We start from the raw sequence: 13,068 nt of genomic DNA, 5'->3' as shown, positions 1-13,068 counted from the left end.
CTAAAATGCTTAACGTGAAAAACGCTTAACGGCTTTGTCCTAAAACTGTTATATTAAAAGATCAAATTCTGTACACACCTTATTAATAAAGCATATAGCCTACAGAAAAGCAGATGAGCCCAGAATATGAACGCAACGCGTTTTATTATAGGCTACGACTACATTAAGCATTTTCCTCCCATAGAAAATCGTTAAAGAAAAAGCTTTACGTGACTTTCTATCTGAGAAACGCGTTGCGTTCATATTCTGGGTTCATCTGCTTATCTGCACATAATATGGTTTCTTAAGGTGTGTAGCCTACTGTGTACATACATTAAGCACGTAAAAGTGCCATTTAAGCGTTTTAAAAGCTTTTAAGCGTTTTAGAACGTCCCGAGGAAAACCAACCTGTTAACGTTGGCCGGCAGAAGTGCGATCATGGTTTTCCTGATGCTAAATCCAGCCTTGGAGAATATCCTTTCTGATGGTGTGCATCTTTAGATTTTCTTATCCCAGACATTTTTAAAGATTTAAATCCCTGCCGACAAGACGCTCCTCTGTCGGTCACGGATCGAAAGTGAAACTTAAAGTCACGGGGTGTTTGGATTTATTCACGCTGCACCCACGTTAAAAAATATTTATTAAAAGCTTCTTTCTTTGCACATTTTTATTGACAGCATTATCATAATAGGCTGTATATTAAGGTATTGACAGAAAACGAATCGGTTACCTAACGTAACCTCGGTTCTCTCTAGAAGAGGGAACGAGTATTGCGTAAGCTAGCTTACGCTGCGGGAAAGATTCATCTTTGCTGAGATATTGAAGCCAACAATTATTTCATAATTTGTATCCATACACAACGCAGTTCCTCTGCGGCAGACCTAGAGCAGGCTAGCTAGCAGCTCATTGGTTCGCTCAGAGAGAACTGCTTAAGCCTATGGGAGAGCGGGGCTGAACCCGCTTCCAATGAGAGGCGCCAGCGCGCTCATTGCGTCATGGCCCGCCAGAATGGGCGTGGCTATGGTGTATATAACAGTCTCTCCCAGGCTTATATGTTGATTTATTTCAGCGTGAAGCGAAACGCTAGTAGCGCAAGCACGGCCGGGAACGCAATACTCGTTCCCTCTTCTAGAGAGAACCGAGGTTACGTTAGGTAACCGATTCGTTCTCTTACGAGAGGTTCTCTCGTATTGCGTAAGCTAGCTTACGCTGCGGGAACACCTGGTCAACGCCGTGCGCGCTATGAATCCACTCATGAATCCCAGGGTGATACCGGGGGATTTTTAACGTGGAGTGAATGTATTATGAGGCCGGCAGAGCGGGCACATGAAGTGTATACATAAGCATGTAAGAGGCCGGCAGAGCGGGCACATGAAGTGTATAAGCATTTAAGGAGAGCACAAGGGGCGAACCGGTTGTGTGAGGGACTCCCAGTAATGCAGCTTCTTAGGGAGCTGGTCGTTTAGACAGCTAGTAATTTTGCCTGCAAGGCGGGAACTTCCAAGTTGTAAAACCTGACAAAAGTGGACGGGGAGGCCCATCCCGCGGCCACACAGATGTCATGAATGGAAATTCCACAGGACCATGCCCACGATGAGGCCATGCCTCTAGTGGAGTGCGCCCTGATGCCCAGAGGGCAGGGCAGGCATTTAGATGCGTAAGCAGAGGCGATAGCGTCCACTATCCATCTAGACAGTGTCTGTTTAGAGGCGGCCAGACCTTTGGTGCGCCCCCCAAACGACACGAAAAGCTGCTCAGCGCGTCTGAACGCGGCAGCGCGCGTAGTGTACAATCTCAGAGCCCGCACCGGGCAGAGGAGATTGGCGTCGCGCTCACTATCGGATGAAGGCAGAGCCGATAGGGAAATAATCTGAGCCCTGAACGGGGTACCAATCGCCTTCGGGACATGTCTAGGTTTGAGAATGACAACAGAATCATTCGGACCAAACTCGAGACACGCGGCGCTGGATGAGAGCGCGTGAAGATCCCCCACGCGTTTTACTGAGGACAGAGCCGTCAGAAAAACGGTTTTGAGCGAGAGGTATTTTAGGTCCACAGACTCGAGCGGTTCGAACGGGGGTGCTTTCATAGCTTCGAGAACTATAGAAAGATCCCAGATAGGAACCGAAGGGGGGCGCGGAGGGTTCATCCTCTTAGCTCCCCTGAGGAAGCGGATGACTAACTCGTCTTTGCCCAGGGACTGAGAACGCCGCGACGGCTGCCACGTAAACCTTGAGAGTGGAGGGGGACCTGCCCTTGTCCAGCATCTCTTGAAGGAAAACAAGCAAAGACGGCACCTCGCATGACCGTGGGTCCAGATGTTTGTCGGTGCACCATTTTGAGAACACAGACCATTTAGACGCATAGAGCCTTCTCGTGGAAGGTGCTCTAGCCTGTATGATAGTGTTTCTTACTCCTTCTGGCAAATCAACCAATAGTCGTTGATCACCCATGCATGTAGCGCCCAGCGCCGTGGATGGGGGTGCCAGATCGTGCCGCGAGCCTGAGAGAGGAGATCTGCTCTGACTGGGATGGGCCACGGGGCTGTCTGCGACAGCTGAGTGAGCTCCGGAACCCAATTCTGACTCTCCCAACGCGGGGCTATGAGGAGCACCGAGTGGCGTGTGTCCCTGATCCTCTGAATTACCTGTGGTAGCAGAGCGATCGGAGGAAATGCATAGAGCGGGCGGTAGGAAGAGATTCCTGGACCTGACACCGCCCTGACGGTTGAGATAGGAGACCACAGCCATGTTGTCCGAACGGATCAGGACGTGGTGTCCCCGAATGAGCGGGAGGAAGCGCGAAAGCGCGTTCTCGACCGCAAGCATTTCCAGACAGTTTATGTGTAAGGGGCTTTCCTGTGTCGACCAATGGCCGAAGGCCGGTGAGCCCTCGCAGACTGCACCCCAACCCGTGTTGGATGCATCTGTCGAGATGACTTTTCGGCGAGAAAAGGTCCCCATCGTGACGCCTTGTCGAAACCATTCTGCTACTGTCCATGGCTGCAGGGCCGTGAGACATGTCTGCGTAACTCTGATCAGCTGGCGGCCCGTGTTCCACGCGCGGTGGGGTACACGGCTGTTTAACCAAAGCTGAAGCGGACGCATGTGCAGAAGGCCCAGCTGAAGCACAGCGGAGGCTGAGGCCATGTAACCCAGCATCCTCTGAAACGTTTTCAGAGGTGAGCGGGTGCCCATCTGAAACGAGGCGGCTAGTCGCTGTACACTGCGTGCGCGCTGTGTAGACAGGCGAGCCGTCATCGTGACCGAGTTCAAATCTATTCCTAGAAAGGAAATCGATTGACTGGGTTGAAGGGAGCTCTTTGTCCAGTTGACAGAGAGGCCCAGCGTTTTCAGATGGTCGAGGAGAACTGCGCGGTGCGACAGAAGCTCCGTCTGTGATTGGGCCAAAATCAGCCAGTCGTCCAGATAATTCAATATGCGCAGCCCCTGGCTCCGCAGGGGGGCGAGCGCCGTATCCATGCACTTCGTAAATGTGCGGGGCGCCAGAGATAAGCCGAACGGGAGAACGGCGTATTGATAAACATGACCCTCGAAGGCGAAACGTAAGAATGGCCTGTGACGGGGATTTATCTGGATCTGAAAATAGGCGTCTTTCAGGTCTAGAGAGATGAACCAGTCCCCCTGACGCACCTGCGCGAGGAGTTTCCTGGTAGTGAGCATCTTGAACGGTCTCTTCATGAGCACTTTGTTCAAAGACCTGAGATCTAAAATCGGTCTGAGGCCGCCGTCTTTCTTGGGAACCAGAAAATAACGGCCGTAAAACCCCGACTCGGTCATAGATGGTGGGACTCTCTCTATGGCGCCCTTTTGCAACAGCGTCGCAATTTCTGAGCGGAGCGTGCCGGCGGCCAGCGGGCTGACAGTAGATTCGAGCCGCGCGCGCGCACGAGGCGGGCGGTGGCGAAACTGTAGCAGATAGCCGTTCTTTATAATGCTTAGCACCCACGGGGAAATGCCTGGAATGGCTTCCCACGCTTTGGAGCATGCGGCTAGTGGCCGAATGGCTATATCGCCCTGATTGCTGCACATAGCGGGCTGGACACAGTGTGTGGGCGCGCTTTGAATGTGTGTGGCAACGGGATTTGCACTCAGAGAGGAGTCTATGGGCCGTGGAACAGAGCGAGCAGAGAGGGGACACGCGCACGAGCTCGTGGGCGTGTTTATGTTCTCTGATATTAGAGCGGTTCCCGTGTGCCCGTTTCATGTGATGGGGCTCTGATAGAGACACGGGGTATGTTATGCTTGTGTGTATGGGTGAGCACACGATTGTGGGCACGTTTTCTACACAACTGGCAAATTTTCTCTTTTTGAGATTTCTCTGGGTAGCCGTAAAAACGGCTTTTTGTCGCTCGCAAGCGGGCTGGGACACCGGCTTGTTTGTGGCGGTCAACACTACAGCAGTCGGCGAAATAACGGGGACTGGCAGAGGGCGAAGCTTTGACGGCGGTCCGGCCGCAGCGGGAGAGCACCGTCGTTTTCTTGACTTTGCTAGGCAGACTTCTGATGATCAGGCTTCAGCGTGATCTTAGGTCGCGGGCCTCGTGGGGGCGGCGGTCTGCGGCGGCTGTCAGAGCGAGAGCGAGGGCGGCCGCCCTGTCTGCGCTGGGCTGTTTGAGTCTGCGGAGGGGGGCGCTGTGGTGGAGCTCTGGCAGGAGGCTCGCGAGAGCGGCCCGCGGAAGAGCTAGCGCGGCGGGGCAGAAACAAATTCATCGCCTGAGTAGCTTTCTGGACCTCAGAAAAGCGATCGACGATTCCCGTGACAGCAGATCCAAAAAGGCCCGTCGGGGAGAGGGGCGCGTTAAGAAACGCGGCGCGCTCAGAATCTCCCATGTCGGCGAGCGTGAGCCATAAGTGTCTCTCGGCAACACAAAGGCTGGCCATGCATCTCCCCAGAGCTTGTGCGGCGGCTTTAGTGGCGCGAAGGGCGAGGTCCGTAGCACTTCTCAGATCCGTGACAGCGGGGGAGGGGTTTCTACCGCCTTCGGCCCACTCACGGAGAATATCGCTCTGTAAAACTTGGAGGACAGACATTGAATGTAGCGCTGCGGCGGCCTGACCGGCGGCGGCGTAGGCGCGAGCATGAAAGCTCGAGGTCGCTCTGCAAGCTTTCGAAGGAAGCGTGGGGGAAGAGCGCCATCTAGCAGAGGGCGGGCAGAGGTGTGCGGCGACCAAGTCCTCGACGGGCGGCATGGCTGAGTAGCCTTTCTCGGCGGCTCCGTCCACCGAGCGCAGCGAGGCGGATATATCAGAGCGGTTTCTAGCCGAGAGCGGGGCATTCCAGGACTTCGTCAGCTCTGCGTGAAGTTCAGGCAGGAATGGAGCGGCCCGGTTGCACGCGGGGGTCGAGCGCCGATGAAAAAAGCTGCCGTCCATCCGGTTCGGGGCCTGCTCGGGTGGAGGAGACCACTCGAGACCGAGGCGTTCGACGGCCTGTGCGAGGAGGCGCATTAGTTCCTCCTCTATCCCGGCGCGGATCCCCGCCGATTCTCTCGTGGATCCGAGAGATGACCATTCTTCACTGTCAGAAGCGAGCAGTGAACAGGAGTCCTTCTCCTCCGCGGCGTCATCGGAAGCGACAGAGCGGCCACTCGGCGGCAACTGTATGTCCGGCAGGGGCGGGGAGGGAGAGCGGGAAGCGGGAGGCGGCGGCGGCGGCCCGCATTGTTCCGCTGGGGGCTCCGGCGGCCTCTGGGAGCGGCGTTTTTTTTTACGCGGCGAAGAGGAAGGCGGCGCGGGAGCGGATTTTGCTGCCAGAAGTCGTGCCCGCAGGGACGGCAGGCTCTCACAGAAGTCGCATCCTCCATCCGCGAGGGCGAGTTCTGCGTGCTCGAGTCCCAGGCAGAGAGCGCAGATGACATGGCGGTCTCCGTCCTCGAGACGAGCGCGGCAAGAGCCGCAGGAAAAACGAGACATCTTTAAAAAGACGCTCGGCTCTTTTAGATATAATAGAGAAGGATACAGTCGTCGGATGGCGCTAGCTTGCAGGGCGGCTGAAGGTGGCGAAGACGGCCGGCTTCTTCAGGGTCTGGGAGCTCGCTAGAGTGATGCCTTTTCGACGGCGACGGCTTTTCTCAGGACAGCAGAAGCGTGCAGCTTGCTGAAGATGAAATGAATCAACATATAAGCCTGGGAGAGACTGTTATATACACCATAGCCACGCCCATTCTGGCGGGCCATGACGCAATGAGCGCGCGGGCGCCTCTCATTGGAAGCGGGTTCAGCCCCGCTGTCCCATAGGCTTAAGCAGTTCTCTCTGAGCGAACCAATGAGCTGCTAGCTAGCCTGCTCTAGGTCTGCCGCAGAGGAACTGCGTTGTGTATGGATACAAATTATGAAATAATTTTTGGCTTCAATATCTCAGCAAAGATGAATCTTTCCCGCAGCGTAAGCTAGCTTACGCAATACGAGAGAACCTCTCGTAAGAGAACCAGTAGTTCTATGTGAAATCAGACATTGAGCACAATCATATAGCCAAAATGACATAATCCTCGTTTAATAACACATCTGCGAAGATTCGACCGTGAGATTGGTAGTCGAATCAGGCTCCTCCTATCGAAGCATCGAATCTTCGACTATTCGGGGTCACCCCTAGTTCTCTGAATAGGGAACGATACGCTGCGTTCGCTGCCAAGCTCCTTGCGCTGCCGTCAAGCTTCCTTTTTCGGCAGAGAAATCTGAGGAGCAGATGGCGCGCGCGCTAATATAATATGACGACGCAAGAGCGTCAGGGCGGCGCCCGCGCCATCAGCCAATGTGTTGGCGTGATTCTATAAGGGCTTCAGACAATCGGCACACCCAGAGGGCGTTCCCACTGCGTCTTAAGCTACGCAGCGTCTCGTTCCCTATTCAGAGAACATACTGTAGGTTACATCAGGAACCAGAGACGTTTCATTCCGCTTTCATTTAGTTTCCCATTTGATGTTGGGCAACGTTGTGTTCAGGCCAGCATGACCTATATCAAAATTTTGGTCGCACCGGCAGGAAAAATGGCCGCAATCTGGATCCCTGTGACGTAAGCACCGGTGCAAGGGCTGGGTAATAATCCTTCCCTTCCAGCAACCTGTCAATCACATGAGATTGCCTCGATTAGCAAATAACAACAATCCAATCAAGTCATCACATTTATTCTCTTTCTAGAAGCCACTGTATGCAGATTACATTAGCAACTTTTATACCACGGGACTGTTGAATGCTTGATTCTGAGTGTGAAGTAGTTCCAGGTCTGTCGGCCGCATTGCAGTTCCATATGACTTCACACAATTATTTTTATTACAGTTATTTCCAAGGTCCTTACAGCCTACAAAAGCAAATGAACCAAAACCTACAAAGACACTGACCAAGCAAACAAATAAACTAACAATAGGATACAAATGTTGTGTTATACCCACTGAAATACATTTCATTATCTACTAAAAGCATGCTTTCTTTATCCCGCTTTCTCTCTCTGCATGCACACACATACTGTACAGACACACACTCGCACACTGATGGAAACACACAAGCACAACTTGTTATCAGCTCTGCCCTACAATCTTTTTTTTTTGTATGTGGAAAAAAATGGCACAACAGAACAAAATGAAATATTACAAATATAGGGAAAAAAATCCTATATGTTTAGACTTTACTGAAGCTGTAAAACTATGAATGTAAAACTAAATGTATCTTGCAGCACAGGGTGAAGTCAATATGCACATGTATGACGATTAGGGACAAATCTAATGTAATTTCACAGAAAACAATGTTAGCGGTGCTCTGGCATGGCAGGATTTTTTTGATGCAAGCGCAGTGGCTGAAACAGAGTGAGGCCACAATGATCCATCCAATCCATTCATAACTATGTTTGGAATCCTCAAAACTTATGTAAACTACACACTTCCATTTCATACGTATTCAGAGAAATAAGTATTCTCAGTCACGGCTATTTGTAGTGCAACATCTTACACAAATTCAGCTGTTAATCTACAAATAAATGCATGCATGCAGTTCAATCTTTTCCCATCTTGTTTGGACTGTATTTGTTTAGAACATTGGCAAAGGTATTCTGGTGTTGGTTTGGAAAGTGAGAAATGCATTGGTGTAACTTAAAAGACACTTTAAAGACTTCTAACTGTATGCTTTATGCAAATTAGTTCCACAGGGGAAAGAAGGGTGGGCCTCACTGTGTGTGCTCCCTCTGATGCCAACAGCCAATCGCAGCACTGGAATTGAGAAGTGCCAAATTGCAATCTCTTCATCGGAAAGGGATAAATGTACCCTTTCAACAGACATTCCTTGTTCTGAGTCTCTGGATCATCCAGTGAGACATTAAAGGGGTCATATAATGCCATTTTTGTACAAGCTAATATGATTCTTTAGGGTCTAAATTAAAAGTTTGTAATATACTTTAATTAAAAATTATCATTAGTATTGTAAGAAAACACTTATTTTACCTGGTCAAAAACAGCTCTGTTTTCAGCACGCCGTTTCAGTGCATATGCCTTTAAATGATCATGAGCTTTGCTCACTCCGCCCCTCTGTTCTGTGCGTACACGTTTGTAACACAATAACCATAATGCATTGTTCATTATAAACGTGGGATTATGAATTATATGGAGAACGTCGTACATAGAAAACATGCAGTAATGTACCCTGAGTGTAAACCTTAGACTCATTCATCGTGAAGCGATTTGCAAAGATATAAATATTAATATAAAGTTTAATAAAACGTTACACTCACTTCAGTTGTTCTAGAGGTTCAGCAGGAACACGAATAGCTGGTACAGATCCTTTATTCAGGAGCAGCTGCTTAGCAAAACCAGCTTTATACTGACCCTCGTTTATAAAGCAGTCTGCTGAGAAATGATTCGCGCAAACATGAAAGCATTGACGTTGCTCGTGGGGAAAATTCCCTTCGAAAACAAACACAGCCACTGCGTCTTCGGCGGTTCGGATTTAGGAACATTAAAATGACTGTGTTCGTTATTACACCCAAGAACAGAACACCACAATCGCTTAGACGCCATTCTGCTCATAGACAGTGCTCCAGCATATCAACAATGACCGCGCCGGTCCGCGCAGACTATGATTGACAGCTCTCACGAGCGAGGGCGGGTCTGTGTTGAAGACCGTGTTGAAGACTGCGGGTCTGTGTTGCCTGTCAATCAACAATCGTGGGAGGGGCTTCCGAGCGTGTGACGTCACACGGTCGAACGGCTCGATTTGAGGCAGGGGAAAACATATAAGGAGATTAAAACAAAAACACTGGATGGATTTTTATCATTATATGATGGTTGTGTACAGACACTGCCAACACACATTTCAGTACAATCAACTTGAAAAAGTGCATGTACCATTATATGACCCCTTTAACAGATACACCCATGTTCTGAGTCTCCCATCCGGTGAGACAATAGGCAATATATAATTCTCAGTCTCCCATTTAGGGATAGATATGCCATCCTGAGTCTCCAGCCTGCAAAGTTGAGACCGAAACAGGTTCCATGCTCTTGAGTCTACAGCTTGTGAGGCAGCAACAGATACGACCACATTCTGAGCATCCAGTCTGTGAGGAAAGAGACATAAACAAACACTACATTCAGAGTCTTTGTCTAGTTAGACAGTAACAATTACAGCACATACTGATTCTGCATGCCAAGTTCTGGGCCAGAGGCAGAAGACATACAGACACATTTGCAACAAGGTTAAGCTCGGGAGCAAACCTTTGTTAGTTCGTTAATTATTGTCGAGGTTAGTTCGTCTGTGTGTTCCAGATTGTTAAAGGGGTCCTTGATTATGATTGCACTTTTTAAACTTTAGTTAGTGTGTAATGTTGCTGTTTGAGCATAAACAACATCAGCAAAGTTACAACAATCAGTTTAATGCAAAGGAAGATATTTTCTTTTACAGAAATACATTTTTAAGGACTACAACAAACGGCTGGTAGGGACCACAGCTTCTTCCCAGGTTGGTGACATCACGAACCCTAAAGTTCAGTAGCCCCGCCCACTGATTCAAGCATGACAAGTAGTAGTAGGTAAATAACAGACGTGACGCTAACACTGGATCGAGCAACTAAGCAATAAACATGCCTTTGATGAGTGCAAAATATTTTGCAATGCCAGGGTGTGGAAAAACACAGTAGCTGCATTGGATTTGCAGGGAGCCTGAAATTACAAAAATGATGCAATGCCTTCTATATTGGATCTAACAGGAACAGCGCAACACACTTATGGGAGTAAAAAAGTTTTTACTGTGTCACTATTGCTTTGTCACAGATCGTTTGATATGTACGGATTATGTGTACCTTTCTAACCAAAATCACCAGTGCAGTGACCAGTGATTTCTGATATGTAATGATTCATGTAGGCCTACAGTCAGATGTTTTTGTCTCAAAATCGTTTATTGTCAGTAAATCAAACCAGTGACTGAACGGTCAACTTCATATTGTTTCTCTTAGTAGGATGAAAATAAACTGTGATTAAATTATACATAGAAAGCGATCAAAGAACATTCCCTTTACAATCGCTTACAATTTCCTGCTGTTATCAGGAAAAAATGCAAGTGATAGCGCTGGCGTCTTGAAATAAAACATCTGAATAATGTCTTGAGGTGTGGGAACTGTAGTATAAGAGGAATAATTGGCTCTGGTCCATTCAACTATTGAAAAATAATGCACAGCCGAGGTGTAACGGCCTCAACGTGAAGCGAAGGGGCCTGTTACACCTCTAGTGTGCATTATGTTTCAGTAATTTAAACGGTCCTTCATCATTTATTCTTAAAAAATATATATATATATCCTGGATGCTGATTGGTCAATACAGCATTCATCCATGCTAAAATCAAATCAATGAAATAATAACTTGTCACAATACCAAAATTTCAGTAGTTGATACATTAACAGTAAAAATGAATGATACCATATACCATTTTTTTATATCAACATAACTTTCAAGTTATGTTGTACAGTATATGTAGCCTTTGATGTTGTGCAAATAGTGGCCAGCAACCAGCTGCAGTGTGTTATGCCATTGATTCAGGTGCAGAGAATCTGAGAGCTGTCTAAGCCTTGTTTGAATTTTGCATTACTGTTTTTCTCTGTTCTCACTGTCCTAGCTTAAAAGAGAAAAGAAATAATGAAAACATATTTGTTAAATGTTATTGCTGTAAGGGCTGTGACTATGACAGCAAAAAGCTATGATGGACCTTTAACCATGTATCATCATCACTTCCTCGTGCTCTTTCAGAGAATATCCAATCACAGTGTTTTTTTTTTTTTTTACTTATTCTTCTCCTTCAGTTTACACTTTTCTCCTTCTTCCATCTCCACTTTTTTTTTTTATCTATACTGAAATGTATCCAATGAGCTCTAGAGAGGGGTCTGCTAACCGTCCCATACTAATAAAAATCTGTTATTCAAATTATGTACTCGCTCAAAGACACACCGGGACTGGAAAGCAGAGGGGATTGATAAAGAAGAGTTTCACACCATCTAAAAAAAATAATAATAATATATATATATATATATATAACAAATCTATGGTGTTGACATGAAAAGAGAAGCTAGTAACTGTTTTTCTAGAGTGGCTGGTGGGGTCATGAGAGACCTACAGCTGATCTCCACAGCTGGAATGCTAATAAACCACCTTGCACTGCTGCTTATAATATAATATATGCTGCACAATACGACAAGGAGTTGATTTTAGAAGCACAGGTTTTATACCAAAATAGGTGAAACATGGTGATTAGAAATCTCAATTTAGTAGTGGATAATTTCTTAGCAAAAAAAACAAAACTGGCTCCCTTGTTGTGATGCAACTGGAGTATTACCCAGAGTTCTTTGCTAGTAGTTACACTATGATGAACTAAGCCACTGCAATTCAGCAGAGGTTCTTCTACCGCTGCACTAGAACAAATGGGAGGGGAACTAGGTGTGTGTTTCAGGTGCAGATGTCTCACTGGGGCCTACCCCAATCCTCAACAGGCTTCTTTTGGGTCCTAATAATAACTTGAAAGTGCCTCTTTTTGCCCCTTTTAATTAGTCTCCAGAACCTATACAGCTAATTGGTGGTTCTTAATTGGGTTTAGATTCGCTACTTGTCTGTTCATATCCCCCTGCACCCCACCCCAATCCCTTCTCAGTCTAGGTGAAAAAAAAATCCTCACACCCCAGCCAGGGGTTTTATGTTTCTTGTCACTTAGCACTTTGATTTCTTGGTGAATTAAGAGCTATTTAATTAGCGGGGTTTCTTTTTATATCTCCATCTCAGTGGGGGAGAGATTTGGATGGTGTCAGAGTTGAAGTGATTTAAAGGTAAAAGAGGAAGTTTCAAAAGCAGTGGCTTAACACACTTTGACAGAAACGTACTGCATTCACAGTCTAGAATAAAAAATTAATGAGTACATTCATGCACCAAAACAACGGCAATAGTTGTCAAGTAACATAGTAACATTATGGCCTCCTTTACACATGGCATGTTTTTTGTAACTGGATGCTTTTTGGGCCAGACTGTATTTACGCTTTCATGCGTCTTGTCTCCAGTATGATCAGATAGAGCCTGAGCAAATCGCTACTTGCATATACATGAGGGTTTGCATTAACTGAAACATTTTTATTATTTTCCATTTTAAAAACATCGATATCGATAGATACATGCAAATGCTTTTCTTTTATCATCTGTCTTTACTAACCCCTCAGTAAACCATGTTAATGGGGACAATGAGAAAAAGTGGACAAAAAGTTTTAGTCATCAATCACAATGTGTCTTTTGATGTTATTACAACTGGCTTTTATTGTGGTCAAGTGCAATCCGATTGTGATACAATCACCTAAAACTCATGTTATTTCCAGTTGTGAGGGGGCATTTGAGTTTCTTGATTGAACTCAATTATGCTTTGGGTTTTGTGGTCAGTAAATGGATTGTACTTCAATAGCTTATTCTTTAAATCAGTACATACCTGAGATGTAGCCTATATATGAAAATAATTTGCAGCATACATGTGAGAAAAATCTATTATATACATTTTAGAAGTGATACTGAAATTTAAATAAATAATATGTTTTGTTGTATTGCTAGTATAGTCAGTCTAA

General features: G+C 46.9%; 1 protein-coding gene across 3 annotated transcripts in view; it reads left to right on the top strand.

Moving 5' to 3' along the window:
* The window catches only part of cntln (centlein, centrosomal protein), a 175,796-nt gene that overhangs the window by 123,181 nt on the left and 39,547 nt on the right, over positions 1–13,068 (top strand). The window lies entirely within an intron of this gene.

Source organism: Rhinichthys klamathensis, unplaced genomic scaffold (assembly GCF_029890125.1).
Source record: "Rhinichthys klamathensis goyatoka isolate OS25496 unplaced genomic scaffold, OSU_Roscu_1.1 h1tg000229l_1, whole genome shotgun sequence".
Taxonomy (NCBI): domain Eukaryota; kingdom Metazoa; phylum Chordata; class Actinopteri; order Cypriniformes; family Leuciscidae; genus Rhinichthys; species Rhinichthys klamathensis.
Note: the sequence above shows the minus strand (reverse complement) of the source record. Positions and strands in the feature narration are given on the sequence as shown.